The 22381-nt window shown below is 39.1% G+C and overlaps 1 long non-coding RNA gene across 1 annotated transcript; it reads left to right on the top strand.

Annotated features, from left to right (window-relative positions):
• Positions 1–681: 681 nt before the first annotated feature.
• On the top strand, positions 682–2851 carry LOC147354899 (uncharacterized). The gene is made up of 2 exons (XR_015144093.1): positions 682–898; positions 2160–2851. It is a non-coding gene; the product is annotated as an uncharacterized LOC147354899 (long non-coding RNA).
• Positions 2852–22381: the final 19530 nt, after the last annotated feature.

Raw genomic sequence — 22381 nt, 5'->3', positions numbered from 1 at the left:
ATAGAACATAGTCAAGTAGAGCAGTATAAACAGGAGATTGAAGAAAGGGTGAGACAGGATCTCGTAGAGAAATTAAAGGAAGTCAACCTATTTTTGCAGGTTAATTTGTTCATCTGTCATGTGCTTGAATTCACCTCATTGTAAATTACTTTTTGGATCTATGCAGCTTATGTGTTACCTCTACTTCTCTTAGAGCAATTGGTTTGGTAGTTTTCTGAAAGGAAGGGGACACTTGTTTCTCCCTTTAAATATTTCCGTTTCCATCACAGTTATCACCAAATTGACCTATCAGAATGATTCTCACTAGAGAATCCTTTCATTTATAAATCCAATTGGTATAAAACAAGACTACTAGGAGGAAAAAATATTGTGGTTTAGAACTGGTACCATCCTCTTGAATTATTTTTAAGTTGTCTTGTTCAATTTTTAAAATTTTAAGTTGATCCTCTTGTTCTTTGAATTATCAGATTATATAAGCACCACTATAACAATAATTCCACTTTAATTTTATAATTCACATTTAATTCACTTCACATTGATGATAATTATTTTAAACTTCTGCTCTTTTTTTTAACCTTTAAAATTGCTTTCTGAATCACTGACTCAAAACTAAAGGGAACAAATATCATTTTCCAGGTTAATGATTATTTTTAAAATGTTATCTTTTTAAATTTACCTTAGATACAAGCAGCTCTTGGGAGAACTTAGAGCAGTTACAAGAGAAGAATAATGCTTCCATAAGAAGTCAGATGGAACTCAGAATTAAAGACTTGGAATCTGAACTCTCCAAGGTGAAAACTTTGCAAGAAGATTCTCATAAAGCAGAGTTGGAAAAATATAAGCAACTCTACCTAGTAGAACTAGAAGTTAGAAAGTCATTGGAAGGTAAACTATACAAGTAAGTCAAAACACAGAATCACAGAAAGTAAATTTAGTTCATTAATTTGTCTCCAAAGCCTAATTTTTATAGAGCACAGTTCATGAGATTAGTAGGAAGTGAAAGCTAACTAGATGGTCATTGCTAGAGGGCGGCCTAAGACAAACTATTAATATGGTGTCTTTTTAAGTTTTACCACACAGAGTCATGAACGACTGAAGTGACTTAGCAGCAGCAGCACACTGCATAAAGGCATGCTTGTGAATTGGGGGCAATTAACACAGGAGTGAAAGACAGGATAATTCACAGAGTGGCTAGAAATAGTATGGTGACCTGACTGAGTAGGGGTGTGGAGGATGGAAAGGGCAGATGGCACTTCCAGTGCCTAGTCCAGGTTTCCCCACTGTCTGAAAGCAGAGCATTCCTAGGGAGCCTTTCATAAGCCAGAACAGCATACAGCAAAGAAAAAGGTACCTGAGGGCACGTTCTGCTAGTTGAAGCCTAAAATGAATATGCACAAGTGAAGCACAGGTGTTCCCATATAGGGTTCAGGGTTGTGGTGACTTGACACTGAGATGTGGGGTGTGGCTTCCAGGGAAGGAGCCCAGTGGGACCAGTCTCCCTGCTTGGGGAGTGTGATGCCTCTCACTGTAAAACGTACACTGAACCTTTTTATATGAAATCAAAAAGTCTCTTCAAAAAAACATTATTTTTTTTATTATCAAAAATAGATGCTGACGTAGGCCTTTCCTAGAAGTGAAGTAACATAAAATAAACTTTGGAAAAGCAGGGGATACTTGTAATTGTTCTTGGGGCTGTTTTAGCTCTTTTCAATCACCCATTGACTTTCTTGTCGTCCCCTCTAGATTGTGACTCTAGATGATTCCTTAGAGGCAAAAGCTTAATTTCTCTGAGGTCATGAGTGAAACATGTATACAAGGGTGGTGAAAGCAAATGCTTGAAAGTGGTTTTGTTGGATGGGGTGTTTCTTCATTCCTTAACTGTTTCCTGGAGGCAGGTGTGTCCCAGAGGGCAGGAGGTGTCACTGTGAAGCCACCTCCCTTTCTCTCTGATGCCCTTTCTCTCCTTTCCCAACTGTGACTTGTTACTTGAAGAGCTCTAGACACATGTGTACTTCTTTATAACAAGGTTACAACTATCATTGTTTACAGGAGGTCTGCTCTGTGTTTTCAGTGTTCAAACAGTTTATTGGGAATTTCATTTACTATATGGCAACTTTAAAAATGCAAATCATTAAGTTGGTGTTTTCCATCTTCCCCAGGACTCATGAGAGGCTGGCAGTGATCAGCACCAAACTTGAGGTGGAGAAAGAGCAGAACAAATCTTTACTGGAGCCCCTTTGTGTTGGAAATTTCAATAATCCTTTAGTGCTCAATGGAAATCTTACTCTAAGAGCAAACGTAGGTTTTTCTACTTCAATTCCATGTCCTTCGAATAACAGCATGGAGAATTACTTGACCAAAATTACTTCTATTATCTTTTCTCCACTGAGTTTCAGATTTCTGATATGAATGATCCTTGTTTTAAATTTGGTGAACTTCTGAACTTTTTATTTGACTTAATGCACACTAAGTAAAAGTCATAATTAGCTGTGCTAATACAGGAGACATAAATTTTATGTTTTTGTCCCAGAGTTCTTGATTTTAAGAGATACATACTAAATTATTGAATTTCTTGAAAAGCTGCATTTAAATTCTACTTTAGAAATGAAATCTTATTGCCTAGTGTCCAAAAGTATTCTTTCAAATGTTTCACTTCCTTTCTAATTGATTTCAGTTGGCAATGGTTCATAATCATTTCCAAGCTCTGCTGTACCCAACGAAGTTTTTCTGCCTCTAAGCATAAGTGAATCACTGGCATCTAAACACTAACACATATGCATACTTTTTGTTTAAAGGAATCCTAGATAAATCCTTTTTATGAATTAAATAAACTTACAATATTAAACCAAAACATTAGTTTCTAGTTTTGGCTTAACATTTTTTGTCATTTTCTTACATAAATTTTGTCATTTCTTACAAAAATGACATTTTTGTCATTTTCTTTAATTGCTATTTTACCTATAGCATTTTTATTTAAAATTAAAAAAAAATCTTGCTAAGCATTTGTAGAACATTTCTAGATTTGTAGTTAATTCAAACATTTAAACATTATAAATAAAGCTCACTTTATCTCTATCTTGACATCACCTGGATGAATGGTATCTAAGATAGCAATGGTGGGGAGTCTTTATATTGCAATCAGTTTTCACTGTTCAATCATTGTGATTAAAATATCCATTTCAGTCAGTGCACACAGGTTTATAGTTTTAATGGTGTTTTCCTGATGTTTGTGATGCACAGAAAAGTAGCCGTTGTTAAATGCAGTCTCAACCTGTTTTCTCATTTGGCTTCTTGCTATCGAAGGAGAGTAATTAAGGTTTCTTTCACAGCACTGCATCTACACTAGGTCTCAGTACTTGAGAGCTGTGAAATTGGAGGACATGCTTTAGCTGTGCAGTCACAGCAGGTCTCTGAACACTTCATCCCAAGTCAGACTCTTCCCCATGCAGGCCTAAGAGGAAGAAGCAAATGCTTGACCCCCATCCCAGACACAGGCTGCTTACTGCACACCCAAGTTCACGGTGCTGTAAGCACATACATCTTTTCAAAGTAGAGATTTGGAACCAAGCAAGCACTTTGGGAGAAGTTCCTTCTCCCAAACTCACCAGTTAGGTAAATCTCTTCACCTCTCATAAGGAGGGTAGGAGTATAAGTCCTCACCTTGAAACTTTTCTCCTTCAAGTTTCCTGTCGTGTATTTTTTAAAAAATGTATGCTTTATAAATTAACTATATCAAATGACTGCTACATATAGGAGTTTGACAATAATTTATTTTGTTCTTGCCTTTAAAACATGATTTAGTTAGAAAGCTACTATGTCATGTCATGCCACAAGCATTATTGAACTATGTAAGAAGGTTTTACATATTCATTTTCTCTGCATTATAGTTAAAAATCTATGTGTTTTTTCTTAATCTGAGGAAGTAGCTGGCATAGGACTCTGGACTCAGTAAGAAAGTCATTGGCTTTCTTAGTTCTTTTGTAGAATTATGAACTTTGCCTAAATCATGACTCTCATGCCTTAAAAAATGTTTGATTGTTTGTTTGTTTTTCAAAGAAAACAAACTTCTTTAAAAAAATTTTTGTGTGGAACCATATTATATAAAACTGGAGAAGGCAATGGCACCCCACTCCAAGCACTCTTGCCTGGAAAATCCCATGGACAGAGGAGCCTGGTGTGCTTCAGTCCATGGGGTCGCGAAGAGTCGGACACGACTGAGCGAATTCACTTTCACTTTTCACTTTCATGCATTGGAGAAGGAAATGGCAACCTACTCCAGTGTTCTTGCCTGGAGAATCCCAGGGACGGGGGAGCCTGGTGGGCTGCCGTCTATGAGGTCGCACAGAGTCGGACACAACTGAAGCGACTTAGCAGCAGCAGCATATTATATAAAAAAGAGATAAGTGTAAAACCTTATAGCCAAAGGAGTGGCCAGAGGTCCTGCACTTGTGACTTCTCAGTTCCACAACCCTGCAGTGACCCCTGTGGGACCTTCCCCTTCTATGGGACATAGTTCGGAAACTAACAGTTATGTGTTAATCCTTCTCACTAAACACCTTTAGAATAAAAACTTGCTGGTACATTGTTTTCTTGTGTATAATTTTCTCACCTTTCTGTGTTTTTGTTAAATGGAAAAGTTTAAAGAAAATTGCAGGTGTGTTCTCCTTAATAACATTCAACTCAAAATACTTCCTCCATTTGAACAGGATCCTCACCTAGAAATCAAAATAAAGGTCTCAAAAAAATCTCAAAATGTCTATGTATTTCTATTTATTTCTAACTGTATCCTTTCTCTACTACTGCCATCGCTGTGGAACTGTCCATCTGCACCCTGACACCATTGTCAGAAAGCATGGGGTTCATCAACGTCTCAACTGTCGGGTAGTGATTAAGGCTAGAATACCCAGACTCAAGCAGTTATGTTTGCGTAGCTGTCACATGGTGGGTGACTTTATAATTTCTGTGTCATTGACTTTGTCACTAGTTTATCTCTTACCCTCAGGAAAAGCTCCAAACACGTGCATCAGTTTGGGTCCTTCCAAAGTAGTTGGCCTTGTCTCTTTATCACCTTATTCTGCCACTTAGCTGTGCATCTAACAAGCCAGACTGTGTAGGATCCCACAGATTCGTTTCCTCACCTCTGGTCTTTGTATGTGCTTCTCCCCTCTGACTCTTGTACTTTTTCCTGTCCTTCAGGTAGCTACTTCCATAGCACCTTCACCAAAAAGCTGGCAGTATTGACACAAAGCCGGCTGTCCCTTTTGAGTGTTCCTTGTGCCATCTTGTATACCTGTCTTAGTAGTTATGACTCCGTATGGAAATTGCTGGAAGAAGCACAAGCTGGAATCAAGATTGCCAGGAGAAATATCAATAACCTCAGATATGCAGATGAGACCACCCTTATGGCAGAAAGTGAAGAGGAACTAAAAAGCCTCTTGATGAAAGTGAAAGTGAAGAGTGAAAAAGTTGGCTGAAAGCTCAACATTCAGAAAATGAAGATCATGGCATCCAGTCCCATCACTTCATGGGAAATAGATGGGGAAACAGTGGAAGCAGTGTCAGACTTTATTTTGGGGGGCTCCAAAATCACTGCAGATGGTGATTGTAGCCATGAAATTAAAAGAAGCTTACTCCTTGGAAGGAAAGTTATGACCAACCTAGATAGCATATTCAAAAGCAGAGACATTACTTTGCCAACAAAGGTCCATCTAGTCAAGGCTATGGTTTTTCCTGTGGTCATGTATGGATGTGAGAGTTGGACTGTGAAGAAGGCTGAACGCTGAAGAACTGATGCTTTTGAACTGTGGTGTTGGAGAAGCCTCTTGAGAGTCCCTTGGACTGTAAGGAGATCCAACCAGTCCACTCTGAAGGAGATCAGCCCTGGGATTTCTTTGGAAGGAATGATGCTGAAGCTGAAATTCCAGTACTTTGACCACCTCATGCATGCAAAGAGTTGACTCATTGGAAAAGACTTTGATGCTGGGAGGGATTGGGGGCAGGAGGAGAAGGGGACAACTGAGGATGAGATGGCTGGATGGCATCACTGACTCGATGGATGTGAATCTGAGTGAACTCCGGGAGTTGGTGATGGACAGGGAGGCCTGGCGTGCTGCGATTCATGGGGTCGCAAAGTCGGACACGACTGAGTGACTGAACTGAACTGAACTGATGGGAATTGTCTGTTCATCTATTTTTACAGTTTATGGCATTATCATTTCTCGGGATGACTGGGTCACCTTCATCTTGTAATTCCAGTGTTTGTCACAGCACCTTAGCAGTTAGTTATTGAGTAAATGAATGAAGAATGAGAAAGCCAGAAGCTTTGATACTTAGCCACATGTGGGACCATGGGCTGATTATATACTTGTAATCTTGTATTTTGTTTTCTGTCATTTATAGATATGTTTCATTTTTCAGAGCACTTAGAAATATCTCAGGTTTTTGTTTTTTTGTTTTGTTTTGTTTTTTTACTAATACTGAGTTAACAAGTATTTTTGATAAAGAATATAATCCTTTTTCTTTCCAGCTGCTGCTGAATTTGAATCTGAGTCCTATGGATTGTCTCCTCTAGGAGCTACAGATGGATCAAATCTGTCTCAGGACCTGCTTTAGAAAACATCACAAGAATATGTACAGCTTTTGAAGACAAAATATATGATCTGAAAGATAAATAGTAAAAATTTCCCTTCTGGACTGTTTTCATGACATTTTAGTTGTTTCTCATTAAACATGATGAGAAAATCTTTATTAAAGGGAAATATTTTTGTGTGTATGATGAAAATTTATATGGTATTTTCGGAGAAGGCAATGGCAACCCACTCCAGTACCCTTGCCTGGAAAATCCCAAGGACAAAGGGGCCTGGTGGCCTGCAGTCCATGGGGTCGCTAGGAGTCAGACATGACTGAGCGACTTCAGTTTCACTTTTCACTTTCATGCATTGGAGAAGGAAATGGCAACTGACTCCAATATTCTTGCCTGGAGAATCCCAGGGACAGAGGAGCCTGGTGGGCTGCCATCTATGGGGTCACATAGAGTCGGATATAACTGAAGTGACTTAGCAGCAGCAGCAGCAACATATGGTATTTTAAAAATACTACTTTTAAGTAGTATTAGTACTACTTTTAAACAGGAGTATCTAAGTCCTTTTGATACTAAGTATTTTCTCTGCAACTAACTTAAGTGATTTAAAAACCAGCACTGTTTAGTTTTCCATATTCAAAGTGAAAGTGTTAGTCACTCAGTCGTATCCAACTCTGCGACCAATGGACTGCAGCCCACCAGCCTCCTCTGTTCTCCACTATCTTGTGGGGTTAGCTCAAATTCATGCCCATTAAGTTGGTGATACTATCCAACCCTCTTGTCTTCTGTTGTCCCCTTTCTGCTCCTGCCTTCTATCTTTTCCAGCATAAGGGTCTTTTCTGATGAGTCAGCTCTTCACATCAAGTGGCTGAAGTATTGGAGCTTCAGCCTCAACATCAGTCCTTCCAGTGAATATTCAGGATTGATTTCCTTTAGGATTGACTTCTTTAATCTCCCTGAAGTCCGAGGACTCTTGAGAGTCTACTCCCAACACCACGGTTCAAAAGCATTAATTCTTTTGGCAGTCAGCCTTCTTTATTGTACAACTCTCATATCCTTACATGGCTACTAGAAAATAGTGTATATATGTTAACCCCAATCTCCTAATTTGTCCTTCCCCTCATGTTTCCCCTTTCATAACCATAATTTGATTTTCATATCTTTTGAGTTGGTTTCTGTTGTGTAAATAAGTTTATTTTTATTAAATTCCACATGTAAGTGATGTGATACTTGTTTTTCTCTGTCTCAGTTACCTCACTTAGTATTGTAATTTTGAGATACATCTGTGTTGCTGCAAATGTCATTATTATTTCTTTTTATGGCTGAATAATATTCCATTTTCATTGTGTGTGTGTGTATAGTGCATCTCTTTATCCATTCTTCTGCTGATGGACACTTAGGTTGCTTCAATGTCTTGGCTATTGTAAATAGTTCTGCAGTGAACATTGGGGTGCATGTACCATTTTGAATTATGGTTTTATCCAGATATATGCCAAGGACTGAGATTGCTGAATCATATGGCAACTTTATATTTAGTTTTTATAGCAACCTTTATAGAGTTTTCTACAGTGTGTATACCTAATTTCATTCCATAAGCAGTGTAGAAGGATTCTCTTTACTATACACTCTCTCCAGCATTTATTGTTTGTATATTTTTTGATGGTGGCTATTCTGATTGGTGTGAAATGATACCTTATTATAGTGTTTCTGCATTTCTATAATAATTAGTGATGCGGAGCATCCGTTCTGAGCATCCCTCATGTGCTTTTTGGTCGTCTGTAGGTGTTCCTTATAGAAATGTGTATTTAGATTTTATACTCATTTTTTTAAAATTAGGTTGTTTGTTTTTTGGTATTGAGCTCTTTGAGCTGTTTGAATATGTTGGAGATTAATTGTCTCCCATTCTGTGGGTTGTCGTCTGTCTTGTTTATGATTTCCTGCACTGTGCAAAAGCATTTGCATTTAATTATATCTCATTTGCTTATTTCTGTTTTTATTTTCATTACTCTAAGAGGTGGATGAAAAAAGATCCTGCTGTAATTTATGTCAGAGTGTGTTCTGCCTATATTCTCCTCTGAGTTTTACAGGACCTGTCTTATATTTAGGTGCTTAATCCATCTTGAGTTTATGTTTGTGTATGATGTTAGGGAGTGTTCTAATTTCCTTCTTATACATGTAGCTGTTGAGTTTTCTCAGCACCACTTATTGAAGGGGCTGTCTTTTCTACTTTGTATAGTCTTGCCTCTTTTATCCTAGATTAATTGACCGGAGGTATGTAGGTTTCTCTCTGGGCTTTCTGTCCTGTTCCATTGACCATTCAATATATTTCTGTTTTTGTGCTAATACTGTGTTTTGATTACTGAAGCTTGCAGAGTAGTCTTCAGTCAGGGTACCTGATTCTGTCGGCCCTTGCTTTTCTTTCTCAAGATTGCTTTGTCTACTTGGGGTATTTTGTTTCCATACACACTGTAAAATGTTTTGTTCTAGTTGTGCAAAAAATGCCATTGATAATTTGATAGAAATTGCACTGAATCTGTAGATTGCTTTGGATATTATAGTTATTTTGACAGATATACAGTTATAATGTCACTTTCATTTCTGTATTTCAGTTTCCTTTCTTTCCTTCTTAGTTTAGGTAAAGGTTTATTGATATTGTTTGTTTCTTTCAGGAAATGAACTTACAGGTCTTGCATATGAGCACTGGGCTGGCACACCAGGCCTCTGTGTGCATGGGCAATGTGTTTAGAGATATTGCTTAGCAACGATCATTCTGGGATGAAAGATTCCAAACCATTGAGCTTCCCAGCTGGGAGGTTGTGGCGGGACGGCTCTGGCTTACTTGTACTGTTCGTGTTGGGTTTAGGGGACTGTGAAGAGCCAAGGGAGAGGTGAGGTGTGTTTGGAATCCGTAGGCTCTGAGATGAAGAAGATTTTTGACTTTGGGATTAAGAAGGGTTTGTTGCCCTTTGGCTCCTCCCTCAACCCAGTGAGAGACAGTGGTCATAGAATCAACTTCCAGCCCAGGTACCGCATCGGAGACAAAGACCTCAGAAAGATCCACAAAGCTGCCATTGTGGGCAACGTAGCCAAAGTGCAGCATGTTCTGTTGTTTTGAAAAAATGGTCTGAATGACAGGGACAAGGTGAACAGGTAAGCGGGGTGGAAGGGAATGGCAGAGATCCTGCCTGTGAGTTTTCCCTCCAAGGCTCCTGGATACCTTCCTGGGATCCAGCACCCCGCAGACTTTATAGGCAGCAAAAAGCCTTAGCTGGTTTTGGATCCACTTATAATTCCCCTTATAGAGCTTTACTGATAGTTTTGAAGTCATTTAACTGAATGTCAGTAATCACAGAAATGAAATGAAACATGAATAGCATCTGTTTTTCCTTTCTTCCTCCTACTTTTTATTTGCATGGGTTAGCATGATGTACTCATGAGTAAAAGCTCTCAAGTTATATAGCCTTCAGGAAATCTCCTGAACCTTCTGGCTCTCACATTTTTTCTCATGTGATTTATGAAAGCACTTCCTCATGGATCACCTATTGTGGATCATGGCAGTGGACAGATTTCTGATGTTGTCAATGTCTTATTTTTAAAGTGTATATGTTTTATACCGTAAGGTTATATATTACATAAAACTGCATAGTGAGCAAAATAATTCCCATGCCAAGTCAACTTCTGGATTAAAAATTTTCAGATACAATTCAATATCCATTTTATATCAGTTTATACTTAGGTATATGTGTTCTTGGCTGAAGGACCTTAGAAGACAGCTTTGAAGTAGGAAGCTGGCTGTGTCCTTGAGTAAGAAGACATTTTCTTAGGATGTATGGTCTTTCTATATTTAAAGCAAATCAACATTTCATGATTTTAAAGATTTTGGGTAACATATGCTGTCTTTAGTTGTTGTGATGAAATTAAAAGTTTTGTATAGTAGAGGAAGATTTGCCCTTCTAGATATCAAAATGTGCTATAAGTGCCCACAAAGTGTTCATTCACTAACAACTGAAAAGATAGATAAATTAATGGAACAGAATGACCAAACACCCAAATGTATGTAAAACTTTAGAACTTGAAAATGATGACCTTTTCTGTAGAAATGATAAACTGTGTGTAGATGGTGGAGAAATAACCTGGTAAAAGAGAAAAGTAACTCAATTTTTATCTCACCAAAAAGTTTCAGATAGAGTATGGATCCAACATTTCAAATATGCACATTGAAAAAAGTACCAGAATAAAACTCAGATTCCTATTTATACATTTTTTATCTGCTGACAGAGACCTTCTGTTTTTTTCTATTTCTACTGTTTCTTAACCTTATGTTTTTTTTAATTGGAGAATAATTGCTTTACAATGTTGTGTTGTTTTCTGCTGTATAACATCATAAATCAGTTGTAAGTATACATATATCCCCTTCCTTGTGAGCCTCCCTCCCACCCCAAACACCTTTCTAAGAATGATTTCAAAAGTAAGAATTCTGGAGTTTCCTGGATTTCGGCACACACACACACACACGGGAAGAAAAAAAAAGAAAAAGAAAGAAAAGAAATCTGGATATTGACAACATTTTAACAACACAAAAAATTTAAAACTCTCTGTAGATCAAGCTGTCTCTAGGCAAGTCAGATTAGCAGTCAGGCCTTGTCTTTTTGGCACTAGTAGGAATGTGGTACAGATAAAAATGATTTCTCACTTTCAATTGTTTTTAGAATTTTTTTTGAGGATTGATATTTTCTGACAACTTTCAGCCTTTTCAGAAGTCAAGGAAATCTAGGGAGTTCCTTGGTCATCCAGTAGTTAAGACTCACTGCTGTGGGCCCAGGGTTCAATACCTGGTGGGGGAACTAAAATCCTGCCAGCTACTGGGATGTATTGTACAACATCGGGAATATAGCAAATATCGTATAATAACTTTAAATGGATTATGAACTATAAAAATTGTGAATCGCTATGTTGTGTACCTGTATTATATAATAATATGTAATATGCATCATCTATATTTTAATTAAAAAGAAGTAACCTTAGACAAAAAGACCTTATGGTAATTAGATCAATGGGAAAAATGAGAAATGAGCAAATAAAAATGCTACCAATTATAGTTGTACAGACATTGTGAATTATAAATTTCATTCCAATGTCAGAGACGTTAAAATGTCAGAAAGTGAAGGTATTAGAATCATTGAAGCACAGTGTTGTCTCTAATCCTCAAAATGTATCTTCAAAGGAGGTATGATATACTTTAACTTCATTGAGATGTTGTCCTTGTAAAATCAGAGAAGGCAATGGCACCCCACTCCAGTACTCTTGCCTGGAGAATCCCAGGGATAGGGGAGCCTGGTGGGTTGCCATCTACGGGGTTGCACAGAGTTGGACACGACTGATGCGACTTAGAAGCAGCAGCAACAGCAGCAATAAGTATGATTATATTACCTAACAGTTACTGAGTTGTTACCTGTCCCAGGAACGGTTCTAAACTCTTTGCATGGATCTCATTTAAGCATTGCAGTGCTGTCCTGTGAGAGAACTACTATCTCTCCATTTTGTTGATGAGGAAATTGAGGCACAGAGAGGCTGAGTGACAGCTAAGTGACAGAGTGAAAGTCAAATTAAAACCCAAGTTGAGCTGAATCTCAAGGTCATCGTCATTCTCTTCAAGTAAATTGTTCTTTCATTACTGTGTTAAGAAGAGCTAATGCTAATATACAATGTTCTTTCTCCAGAAGGAAACAAAATATTTGTTTTAGAGGGATAGGAATAGCATGCTATTGAATGTTTTCAATCACAGGAACAATTATTTGTTTTGAAACAGTAACACTACAGTTTCCTGTAAACTCCTCTTGCTTTCATAGGACTGCCCTCCACTTGGTCTGTGCCAATGGCCATTCAGCAGTGGTCACTCTGCTCTTGGAGAGAAAATGCCTGCTTAATCTCTGTGACAATGAAAACAGGACAGCACTGATGAAGGTATGGGGCAGCAAACCATGTCCACCCAAGGTGGATGTGATTTAACTACTGAGACTAAAAGTGAATTCATCTCATTTAGGTATAGCAAACTGGTGAAGCTTGTGGACTGTTTACTTTGAATTCCTAGAATTTACAGTTTCTTGGCGCATCACTGACAGGCCATAGAATGCCAAGAAGAGGAGTGTGCGACTCTTCTGCTGGAGCATGGTGCTGACCCAAATGTCATGGACGTCTGTGGGAACACCGCTCTCCACTACGCTGTCTTTTGCCAGAATATATCACTTGCAGCAAAGCTGCTTTTCTGCGACGCAAATATAGAAGCCAGGAACAAAGTATATCTCAATTAACTTTATTTACAAAATATTTACAAAGCATTTTTTTAAACTGCTGCTGCTGCCAAGTCGCTTCAGTCCTGTCTCACTCTGTGTGACCCCATAGACGGCAGCCCACCAGGCTCCCCTGTCCCTGGGATTCTCCAGGCAAGAACACTGGAGTGGGTTGCCATTTCCTTCTCCAATGCATGGAAGTGGAAAGTGAAAGTGAATTCGCTCAGTTGTGTCTGACTCTTTGCGACCCCATGGACTGCAGCCTACCAGGCTCCTCCGTCCATGGGATTTTCCAGGCAAGGGTAGAAGTGTTTTATTTCTAACTATGTAAATAGGTAAACTGAACAGTGTCCATCAAGCCCTATTACCATGGAAACAACTCCAAAGACACTGCAGGGGGAAAAATGTTGGAGCCCACAGAGAGGGCAAAGCTGTGTCTCCCAGCCAGCCGTCTACTCCAGAAGGAAGATTTCCCATCAGAACGTGCCCAGAAGTGGGTGGTAGACTCAGAGCCCACAAATGATGAAGACCTGGGGGGAGTTAAGTGATGTGAGAAGTGGCTCCTTCCAGGGGCTCAAAGAATGGGTGCCCCTGGGGGTGGGAAGGAGAAGGAAGGAGACCCAGTGCTCATGAGGGGGAGCCAGGTGAGTGCAAGTGGGCCTGGGAGGCAGCAGGCCTAGAGGCCTGAGCCCTCCAGGACCCGGGTTCTGAGATCCGGCCAAGAGGGTCAGGTCATGTTTGACTTCCACAAAGGCATTCATTTGTGCTGGTGACCGCTTGGTTCGCCATGTACACCTCGGGGTCTCCCGCACTCAGCCCCAGGGAACTGCTCGGTGGGGTTGCAGCTGTGCGTGTGGAGCTGGTGATGGCGAAGCCGCCCCTCCTGCTTTCTCCAGAACACATGTGATGTCCTGCAGCTGCAGCTGCAACAGGAACTCCCTCCACTCTCACAGGTGGGCTCAGTTTTCCTTCTTTGGAAGCTCCAGCCTTCCCTGAGTGAAAGTATTTTGAAGGAACCAAATTGTCTAAGATTTCACTTTAAATCATGATATCTCTCAAGCATTAGAGAGTAAAGCATTCCCTTATGCGTTTATGGCTGGTATTCGTGATAACACTGCACTTGTTAAAGGCAAAACATTTTCCAAATATTTTCCCCAACTTAAGTTTTTTTTTTTTTTTTTTTTTGTAATCAGTCTAAAATAACACAGTAAAGCAAAATTTGCCTCAGTAGACTTTGTCTTAAAATTCAAACATAACGAAAGCATTTTACAACATTTTAGAAATCTTGCTGCGGTTCACAAATTCCCATTTTATGAAAAATGGTTTATATAAACACAGTTTCTCTCTCATTGCTCAAGTCTTAAGAGGGTAAAAGGAAAGGAAAAGGAGCAAGCAAGTGAAAAGTGCAAGTCAAGCTGGAATTTTGGAAGTTGGGAAATGCCAAGAAGAGGATTTATTTATTTTAATATTTATTTATTTGGCTGAGCTGGGCTTCATTTCAGCATGTAGGATCTAGTTTCCTGACCAGAGGTCGAACCCAGGCCCTCTTTCCTGGGAGCACTGAGACCCAGCCATGGGACCACCGTGGAAGTCTTGAGATTTTGCTTTGTGCTTTTTATTCCCTTCAGTTTATATATTTCTTATATGCTTTTCAGTTTTCAGGGATAATAGTTGTTATTTTGAAAAAGAGTGTGAGTGAATTGTAAACTTGCCTAGGTGCCAGTTTTAAGAAGACTCTGATCAAAACAGACTGACAGTGAACAGGTGGTGATTAAGTGGGAATTAAGAGAGAAGAACAAATAATGACCTGATATTATCCTATTCTGGCAGAATCATCCACTTAGATAAGAGTCTAGACTCTGCTTTCCCATCTAGAATGTCTTGATGGGAAGGAAATAAGGGGTTTATAAATAATGAAATCAGGTTGCCTTTTGGGTTTACTAGTCCCTGTTCTACCACTATTTACCCAGGACAATTTAAAAAAAAATTGCACTTTTGATGACTCTTGCCTCTTACAATTTTCTTTTTTATTCAAACCTCCATGTAAGAGAAGGAATTGGCCATGTGAGTAAGAGATGAGACTGGAGAGGTTGCTGCACTAATCCTCAGCTATATTCTGCTGGTGAACCACAATTATTTGGGGAAATTTATTTTAAAAATATATAAGCCTACACTGTTCGCTGTAGATTTTGACTGAGTAAATCAAGGAATGCTTGGATGTGTGTATTTAGAACTATTCCCTTGAGATTCTGATCCAATCCTTGATGAATAACTATGGAGTGAATACATGTAATTTCTAAATGCCCCCTTCACAAAAGAAAATAGTCTCCTGAGGTGTTGGAGTTTGATCAATACTAGCTACTTCTATCAGCTCCCTCCTTTCCAACAATATAATCCTGACTTTTTCTCTGCCCCTGTGCTTGAGACATTAAAAGGAGTATCTTTGGTAATATCCATGGGCTTGAATGATAACTCCTTTTTCTTCCAACCACTCATCATTCAGTGACACTCTGAGAGTCTTTAGCGATTTGCTCATGGCGAAGTCACTTTGTCTGTAGAGTCTGACCCTTTAAGGATTTTGCACCTTCACTTATCATCCAGGTCATTAGGTCAACAGATGTTTGTTACCAGCAAGGTTTTCCTGACTGCAGTAATAGTAACTCATGAGCCTTTTCTGGCATCAGCTTCAGGACAGACTCTTGCAGGGTGACTGTTAGAATTGCTGATCCCTGGCATAAGCAGATGAGAGCTTTAAAACCCATGAAGTTAGTAACAGTACAGAGGGGAGTTGTTTTAAGCATTTATTTTCAGCAGGCTCGGAAACTCATGATCCATTTTATTAACAATCTAGAAGAATTCTAGAGATAGACTGTAGTTTCAACAGGCAGTGGAAACATTCTTGACTGTGAATTATGAGTCTTTTTAAAAGAATTTACATTTAATTGAATTATGAGTCTTAATAGCCATATTTATTACATATTGGGACTCACTTTTTTGTGAAACATATGATACTAAAGAATGGAAAGGTTTCACATACAAATATTTGTTTTATACCCACCTGTTTGGAAACAGCAAACATAAAACCAAAAGTGGGCCGTAAACCAAACACAGCCCTTGGATATGTTTAGTTTACCTCCATATATTGAGTCAACATTTCAAATTTAGGAGGCTTATGCAGAAATTCAGGCTTCTACAAGGACCAAATCTGGACCCCCTTGTGCCCATCCTACTTTTTGTCTGCGTGCAGAGGCCACCCCTTCTGTGTGGGACATGTGTTTTTGGGGTTACCAGCCTCACCTGGCTTTTTCACTTACTCAAGTCATCAGCTTTCCATCCATAAGCATTTGAGTTTCCAATTTTTGATTGATAGTTTATTTTGATAAATATTTGAAGGTGTTTAAAGACAGTCTAATTAATCTATAATTGATTTCATATTTTTAAAAATATCTTAAGAATGGGATTAAAATTTTCAAATTAGAATTTTTAAGTTGGTTGTGGCGGTTTTTCACTGAATAACTCTCAGAAACACACAAGATTATAAGAGACAGTTCAGGGAGAGCTAGTGGAAGAGCAACTCCCTGAGAAAATGTTGAGCATGTATTTATTGGCAATTTTATGTTGCAATCTTTGACTAAAAGCAGTAAAGCAAGACAGACACCAGAACTCTAGGATTTTGGAAGCTTCCTCCTGGTGGTCTGGAGGTAATCACGTGAGAGTCATCAAGAAGAGTCTTTGAAGATAACGTGGGGAGGGTGCTCATTCTGAATGCAGTTAGCGTCTAGCTAATGCTGATCTCTCAGCCAGAACGTCTAACTTAAGGAAGGGTGGTGGAAAGAGCAAGCAAGGGAGAGAGAATGAGTAAGATTAAATTCCAACTTTCTGAGAAAGCAGTAAAACAGGGTTCCCACAGTTGACGTTTTGAAAAAGAAAAAAAAAAGTTTCTCTCTTTGCATGTCCATGTAGAGAATAATATTCCCACTGGAATGTCTGTAAACCTTTTGAGTTTACTCATGGTCATCCTTGGATAAGTTTTGCATGCTATAGATAGTATTATATATTTTTGCCTCAGCATTGTCCCTAAAATATGCAGTTGATGCAGTAGCTAAATGATACCCACACCCCCTGCATTGGGAGCTTGACACTTAACCACTGGACCACTAGGGAAGGCCCAGCGGAGGAGCATATTAAAGAGAAAGAAGATGCACAGGGCAATGAGGAGGGGGCTCTCTTTCATTTACTTTCTGACTTTTAAGTTCAGAGAATCTATTGCACGATTTTAATTTCAGTTTAGAAATAGGTTAACTGTGTACATTAGAAATGGTTTTCTCTGTTTTACAGGATGACCTGACACCACTGTTACTTGTGATATGTGAAAGGAGAGGGCAAATGGTGGAGTTTTTAGTAAAGAAAGAAGCAAATATACATGTGGTTGACAAGATGAAAAGGTACTGTTGTTCTTTTTCTTTTTAAAACCTTTAGTGCTCTTCTAGGATGGTAATATCAAGATTAAATGAATAAGAGGATTCATTTGTGATCTACTTAGTTAGAAAATCAATTATTCTGACTGGGAATCATGAACAATATATAGCAGAGATGTATAGCAGGATTCATATTCCTTTATAATATTGACTGATGTCATATGCAACCTCTTTTTCTTTGGTTGGTTGATCTTGTAATAGCTGAGGTATTTCAAATTAGTTTTATTAGCTTTGTGAAATATGGATTCTGCTTTTGAGTTTACCTCATGACAGTGTCGAGTTTCTTAATTCTTTTAAAATAATTCTTTAACCTCTACTTTGTATGTATATATTTTTATAAGATGCATAGTAAAACTAAAAGACTTGATTTTGTCTTTTGGATAACTCTTTGATTTAAATTACTTTGTTTGAAGAATGCTGATGTTACTAGGTTACAAAAGAGTCAGATACAACATAGCAACTAAATGACAACAGCCACAAAAAGGTGATTATTACTTACGGTCACCAGATCCTGTGGGCTCATCAGTTTTTATCCTTTCTCATTTTAGCATATTTTGATATTTTCATTTTTAATGCAGGTAGAAGCAAGAAAGATAGCTTTGATCGGATAAACAGTTCCTTTAACAAAGACAAGTCAGAGGTGAATGATATGACAATGATGGGCTTTATATTCAGGCTACGTTCAATTCCTAGGTTTCCTACCGATTAGGGTTATCATCAGCAAATAAGTTTCCTGATACAAAAGGCAAATAGTAATGCATCTTTCAAAGGTGCCTGTGTGTAAGAAAGATTTTATATATAGTATTTCATTTTTAGTGCCTAGCACATGCTTGTCCACATCATTAACTGCCACCATGATGATTTTTATTCCCATTATTATCAATATTTTTTTATTTAAACCTGCTGACTTTGAAGCTGAATATATCAGACTAAAGAGGAAATAGGGAATTTGTCCCTATTTGCAGAATTTGTCTTCTGCCTCAGATAAGTGACCTCAACATCGTTTCTTGTCCATGAAGGACTTTATTTTTATTAAAAAAAAAAAAACATTTATTTATTTGACTATGTGGGGTCCTAGTTGTGGGAACTCTTAGTTGCAGCATATGGGATCAAGTTCCCTGACCAGGGATGGAACCTAGGGCCCCTGCATTGGGAGCCTGGAGTCTTATCCACTGGCCCACCAGGGAAATCCCCATCAGGGACTTTTGAAATAGTAAGTGCTGCTACCTGGCATTCCAGTGGGACAGGAGGCTTCTTTTCTGTCCCTTCATTTTAGCCTTGGAGGTAATTTACAAAGATGAACACTTGAGCCTGTAAATGGTCAGTTCTTCATGAAAGGGCAAGGCATTCACTTGGTAAAGCATATCAAATTAACTGTTTAAGTAAGTCAACTCAACTTCCTGAGGCTGAAGTCATCTCTCTGTTGTTTTAGAACAGCCCTCATGCTTGTTGTCAAGTATGAATCGGCAAATGTCATCAGACTTCTTATTCAACAAGGTGCTGACATCTATTCTCAAGATGATTTTGGATGGACTGCAGAAGAATATGCTGTTGTTAGTGGATTTAATATGTAAGTGTTCACATTAAAATGCCAGTTCTCACTAAACTGCAGCCAAAAATAATTTTAACTGTTACTTGCTATGTGGCCAGTGAGAGTTCCAGTTTGGTGCAGGCAGTTTGGAGAATGGTGGTGAGATGTTCCCCCTCAAGAGCTGAAAGCCAAGCAAAGGCCAATTAGTGACTCTTGGCTGTGGGCTCGGGGTGCTTTATCTCAGGACATGTAGACCTTGATCCTTAGAAAGCTTGACGTTAGCTATTTCATTCCAAGTGTGACCTCTTGGTATGGCGTATGAACAGTGTCAGTTGTGATATTTCTAACTAGTTCTTTGGGTCTTGAAATATTTATTTCAGCAGCAAATCCTGTTTTCCCTTGAGGGCTTGCCTCTCTGTACACTTCTTCTTGAATTTTCCAAGAACCTGGAGAATTCCCTAAGATCAATGAAACAGTCCTCTTCCACAAGTCATTTGGAGGGGAGAAAATAGTTCCTTCTCATCCTATTCCTTGCATTGATTCTACTGCTGCATCACTGCTGCTACAGCTGGTCTTGACAGGGTCTGCTTGGCAGCTGGATCTGGAGTCTGGATGTGGCTCTTTAAAGACCTTTAATAAAATCATGTTAAAAGGGGAAAAAAAAAAAAAAACTCATCCTGTGGTGGGCTCATGATTGACCTTTGCTCCCAGGCCACCCCTCTGGGTACAGGTTCCCCAGCCTTTAAGGTGATGCACACATTGACTTCAGAGTGAGAGCTCCTTTGTTCTCATATGTATGCTGTCACTCAGTCACTGTTTCAAACAAAGCTCCAGCACCCAGTTTGGGCAGCTGGGCAGCCTAGCTTCCCCCCTCACTCAGAGACCTTATGTGGAGCCCACGTGGAAGCCTAGATCTTCACGATGAGGTGCTCTTGAGGATCTTATTTATCTTTTCTGCTAGCAGATATCAGTAGGGACTATTTTAGGCTGTCAGAGAGGGTCAAGTGCTCCTGCAGGGATTGAGCAGACTTCCCTTTCTCCTTTGTGTCTAGACTTGAACCTCAAGGTGGCTTTCTGTCCTGTGGGGGCACCTTTTCTTAGGTCACAGGTTCCCTGTCATCCTTCCCAGAGTAGTGGGAGCCAGCTTGCCTGAGATTCCCTAATTATGCTTGGCCCCTCATTGGATCTGTTTCCTGTAATAATGAAAATCTTCCATCAGATTTCTGTCTGCCTCCACCTTAAATGTTTTCAGAACCTGCCCCATAAGGAACCCATTCAGCAGAAATCCCTAAATCTCAAGTAAAATAGTTGGAATTCAGAGAGGTAAGCCCTGTCTAGAACTTGCCAGTACCCACTGTAAGAGTAGGGATATGTCTTCCAAGTGAATTTGAGAGGAACATGGAGATTAAACATCATTGTCAGAAAGATCTGCTGGTTCAGAGTTTGAGTAGGTAGAGAAGGAAGAGTAGTGGTCCAGGCCAGGTCTTGATTGTGATTAGTTTTCTGCTCTTGGTGTAATTAGCTGCAATAATGGGGGATCATTATGCTCTCTAATATAGTGAATTCATATGTTATAAATAAAATTAGGTACACATTATCTAAAAGCTGAGATTCCCTAAATTACAAACCACAAAGAACAGCTAATCACCAGAATTAATAACAGTTTCATGCAACACTTGAATGTTAAACGTATGAAAAAGCACACATTGGGATTTACTTGGAATTCCAAAGTAGTTACATCAATAAAGTTGAAGATGAAATTATTCCACTCTTTGTTTCTGCAAGCATTTTGTGGGTACATTATCTCATTACATCATATTAATCCTCTTTTGAAATAAGGTAGTAATATCCTAGTTGTGTAGAGGAAGGACTTTGAACTGAAGAGAAACTCCTCCAGGAACAAAGAGCAGTTGGTGATAGAGGTAGGATTTGCAAGCTCGAGAGATTTTTCCTATGCCAAGCTGCTGCTGCTTCTGCTAAGTCGCTTCAGTCGTGTCCAACTCTGTGCAACCCCATAGACGGCAGCCCATCAGGCTCCCCCATCCCTGGGGTTTTCCAGGTAAGAACACTGGAATGGGTTGCCATTTTCTTCTCCAATGCATGAAAGTGAAAAGTGAAAGTGAAGTCGCTCAGTCGTGTCCAACTCTTCGCGACCCCATGGACTGCAGGTCCCAGGCTCCTCCATCCATGGGATTTTCCAGGCAAGACTACTGGAGTGAGGTGCCATTACCTTCTCTGATGCCAAGCTAAATCTAGTTAATTATTGGAGCTGTACTGCCCTGAGTTCATGACTACTTCATCTTCCTTTTCTTTCTCCTTTCAGTTCAGTTCAGTTGCTCAGTCGTGTTCGACTCTTTGGGACCCCATGAACTGCAGCACACTAAGCCTCCCTGTCCGTCACCAACTCCCAGAGTTTATGCAAAATCATGTCCATTGAGTTGGTGATGCCATCCAACCATCTCATCCTTTGTTGTCCCCTTCTCCTCCTGCCTTCAATCTTTCCCATCATCAAGGCCTTCTCAAATGAGTCTGCTCTTCACATCAGGTGGCCAAAATATTGGAGTTTCAGCTTCAACATCAGTCCTTCCAATGAACACCCAGGACTGATTTCCTTTAGGATGGACTGGTTGGATCTCCTTGCAGTCCAAGGGACTCTCAAGAGTCTTTTCCAAGACCGCAGTTTAGAAGCATCAATTCTTCTGTGCTCAGCTTTCTTTATAGTCCAACTCTCACATCCATACATGAATACTGGGAAAACCATAACCTTGACTAGACGGATCTATGTTGAGAAAGTAATGTCTCTGCTTTTTAATATGCTAAGTTTGTCTAACTTTCTTTCCAAGGAGTAAGTGTCTTTTAATTTCTTGGCTGCAATCACCATCTGCAATGATTTTGGAGCCCCCCCAAAAAACAAAGTCAGTCACTGTTTCCCCATCTATTTGCCATGAAGTGATGGGACTGGATGCCATGATCTTCATTTTCTGAATGTTGAGCTTTAAGCCAACTTTTTCCACTCTCTTCTTTCACTTTCATCAACAGCCTTTTTAGTTCTTTTTCACTTTCTGCCATAAGGGTGATGTCATCTGCATATCTGAGGTTATTAATATTTCTCCCGGCAATCTTGATTCCAGCTTGTGCTTCATCCAGCCCAGTATTTCTCATAATGTACTCTGCATATAAGTTAAATAAGCAGGGTGAAAATATACCTTTACTTTCTCCTTTACTACATGCTAAATAAAAGTTTATAGAACTTAGAAATTTGAAATGTATATGACAATTGAAGTTTTGATATTATCTCTGACATTGTCTGAAATGATCTAAGAATTTGGTAGTTGTTTTTCGTATCAGTGTTAAAGTATTTTTAATCACATTTTTAATACATAGCTTTCGCCAACTGATTTCTGAATATAAAGAAAAGAGATCTAAAACTTCTCCTGAAAATAGCAACCCAGGTACATCATCTGATACCGAATTACTCTCGGTGATTCTACCGTAGATAAAG

Source organism: Bos grunniens, chromosome 17, assembly GCF_055505025.1.
Source record: "Bos grunniens cultivar Pamir isolate PY7600 chromosome 17, Bosgru_T2T1.0, whole genome shotgun sequence".
NCBI classification, from domain to species: Eukaryota; Metazoa; Chordata; class Mammalia; order Artiodactyla; family Bovidae; genus Bos; species Bos grunniens.
This window is presented reverse-complemented; position numbering and strand designations above follow the sequence as displayed.